At 28.2% G+C, this 3,545-nt stretch overlaps 1 long non-coding RNA gene across 1 annotated transcript in view; it reads right to left on the bottom strand.

The window, feature by feature from the left end:
- Nucleotides 1-3,545, bottom strand: part of LOC136796590 (uncharacterized) — a 241,242-nt gene that overhangs the window by 19,237 nt on the left and 218,460 nt on the right. The window lies entirely within an intron of this gene.

The raw sequence follows: 3,545 nt of genomic DNA, 5'->3' as shown, positions 1-3,545 counted from the left end.
CATAATTTAAACTATAAATTATATTTATTTAATCAAAATATTGTTATTCAGTTTATTAATCTTACTTTTGACATAAATAAAAATTAATATATTCAATGATTCTAGTCCTCATATTATATATCCTTTCTGCTACTGTCAATTGTAAAAAAAATATCACCTAATTTTAAAATGTACATGATATTTATAGGGTATCTGATCATTTAACAATGCCATTGACTAAAATATCGTTTATGTGTGAGATTAAATAAAAACAAAACGCAGAGAATCCAATTAATATTTTCGTTTTTAAAGTTTATTGACCATAAAATAGCAATACGTTTGTAATTTATCATTTCTTAGTTTAGAGGTGGTTAGTTTATTTATTTTATTAATATTTTTACTTCGAAAGTTCACTTTTACTTACTTTATTTTATCTTAAGTTATTTCTACTTATCTGTTATTTCTATAACATTTTTCTTATTTTAATTTATTTATTTGTTTATAAATTCGTTCATTCATATACTATGATTATAGTATGACTGTGCTCAATTACATTATTATTACTTATTGCCGAAGACATGTGGATTATAATGTTCATTAAAGAAAAAATGATAATGAAATAAAATTAAATTAGTTTACTTCTTTTCTCTCTCAATGGAATTTGTTGTCCTTTTTAATCGTACCTTTGATTTTGTTATTTATCATTATTATTAGTAACTATTTTAACCTTAAATGATTCTTTAATCAATTTTAATTTGTTCACATTTACAGTTAACCATTTCGTATGTAAAATACATTCTTACATGAAATGGTGTACATTTTTATAATTTATGCTGTTAAAATTTATAGAAATAGTGATCATTTCACACCAATTATTCGCTTGTATAATATTTTCCCCTTTAATTGACTTAATAGGGGACACAAACGTATGGTCAATTATTGATTTATTGTAACCAAAGAGTCATAACTGTATGGAATGTTCCACAGTTTATAACTCATGTTGCGGTCGAACGGGTTTGTGGTCAATTGGTTTACCACACATCTGAGCCGGTATGACCGCTGGTTGAAACCACTTCAAATAATATTGTCTGCTTTGGTTTAAAACATTTTGAAATTAAACTGAATTTTATATTAGGTTACATACGAAAATCATCTAGGCCGCCTTCCTACTTTTTCTAGTATATATGTTTAGCAATAAAATCATCCATAAAGACCTATATGTTCCTTATGTAACCTATCTAGCCCGAACCCGATATCATTCCTTCCATTATAAACTTATTACCTTAACCACCCAACACACTAGTTTCTAACCTTGCTTCCTCTTCCATCCCTGGCAATCATCCGAGGCGCCTGAAAAGAAGATGGCCTCGTGACCTTATATTGTCAAATGTTTTTAGAGTTCTACTTCTTGGTAGTTTCTCTACATGCTGTATCATATCATTATCACTATGTCATTATGATCAAATTTACTTGTTGTATTTTTTAAAAAAGTGGTAAAAACAAAAAAAAAAATAAAAAAAAATCTGTTTAGCCTGTAACTGCAATAATAAATACTTTCAAACTAATATTTGAATTAACATAAAGATAGTGCGTCTTTTTTTCCAGATTTATTTTATAATTAATTGATTAAACATTAGCAGCTGTAGCATTAGTATGGTATTTTAAATTGGAAAAATCTTGCCAGGAACTGATTTTAATGGATTTTATTAACAAATCTGTGAGACATATTTATTAGGAGAACGCCATGACTCTGAATGATGCATAAGGCAAGTTTCAAATTTATGCTGCTCTTGTAGTCTCGTCTCTAAGCTGTGGCTTAAATCGTTGTTTAAGTGTTTTTTAGTCTAATGCGTCTTGTCATGCCAACTTAAATGATTCTTTCCACGCTATTTTTGATTGTAACAAGTAAGGAAGTTTTTCAAAACTTGAAAAAAATCGTTAATTATTATTGCTGAAAATACAAACATGCATACCTTCTATACTGACACTTATAACTTTTAAAATATTTTTGTAAACTAAGGCGCTTAGTGTCTTTAGCCTTTATGTCCTGAAAAGTACCGTTTCATATTAATTTACATGTATTAATTATAGAATCTTTGATTTACTCTGGGGCGTTGGATTAATTGATAAATAAAAAAAATTAATCCAAATTTGATCTGTACTGTTTAGCAGTAATTATTAAGTACTGTTATTTTTTTTTCCTGGCAAAGAAAGGTGTACCGCGGCCACAGAGGGCCTATTGTATGCCGCCCTTCCTTTCTTTAAAGCAGGCCTGGTGCCTTCGTTAATCTGGATATCGTGTAAGGATCAACCATCTTGCAAAGTTGAGGATCTAAGATAATAAATATATTTACCAAAGGTGATAGTACAAGAGCCGGAAAGAAAAAAACGCAGTTACCTCACCCCAATTTTCGATTACTTTAATGAAAAGTAGGTATAATTACTAGTCAAAATTAATGAGTCTGCCAAGTATAGGTAGGGGGAATAAAAAATAGCGGCTGTTCCAAATCTTAAAAAACATTGATTTTCCATTCGGAGCTCTACATCTTAAAAACTACTAACAACACTAGATAATTTAAGAGATCGTTATTTAAAGACGAGTAGATTTGCTAAAATATGAGCCCTAATAGATTTATTTAGGTTAAATAGTTCTCGAGATATAGCTTTTTAAAAAACACAAGTTCTTAAAAATCTACTATAAGATTAGTAGTTAGTTAATGTATTTTGAGAATTCTATATCTCAGGAACTATGTGCCGTATAGATGCCTATTAGTACTCAAATTGAAGCTAATTTAATGGACTATAGATTTCATGATATTTTCTAAAATAAATTGATTTATTGTTGTTCGCACAATAAGTTTGATTTATGAAAAACTTCATTTCAGATACCATCGAACGTAATGATGTCTGCCAGCGCTCAATATAAAGCTCGTTAAATTTAACATAAAGTAGCTTATAATGTTTATCTTTGTAGGAGTAGTAATTTTTATTATATTTGACAAAATAAACTCACAAAATGTTATTTTCTAGTTGTTCCTATATAATGTTGGATTTTTGAAAAAATATATTTCTAGACTCATAAGACGCACATATGTTTGCCAATACTCAAAGTAAAGGACATTTTACTTACTATAAAGTTGTTTATGATACTTATCTTCGTAGGGGTAGTATTTTTTACGGTATTCACATATGAATATAAATTTGGCAAATAAAAATTTGTCTGAACAACTATAAATCAATTTATTTATTATTTATAGCAAATTTCATGTAAACTATTACTCCTACGAAGATAAACGTCATCAACTACTTTATAGCTCATTTAACTAGCTTTAATTTCAGTGCTAATAGACATCACATAGTTTCTGAAATATAGATTTCTCAAAATAAATTAACTAACTACTAATCTTTCAGAAATTTTGCTTTTTAAAATGCTATATCTCGAGAACTATTGGACGTAAATAGCTCTTTTAGGGCTGATATTTTATCAAATTTACTCTTCTTTAAATAATGATCTCTTAGATTTTCTAGTGTAGTAGGTAGTTTTTAAGATATAGAGCTCCGACTGA

This window comes from Halyomorpha halys, unplaced genomic scaffold (assembly GCF_000696795.3).
Source record: "Halyomorpha halys isolate HHAL.00 unplaced genomic scaffold, Hhal_1.1 Scaffold931.1, whole genome shotgun sequence".
Lineage (NCBI taxonomy): Eukaryota > Metazoa > Arthropoda > Insecta > Hemiptera > Pentatomidae > Halyomorpha > Halyomorpha halys.
This window is presented reverse-complemented; position numbering and strand designations above follow the sequence as displayed.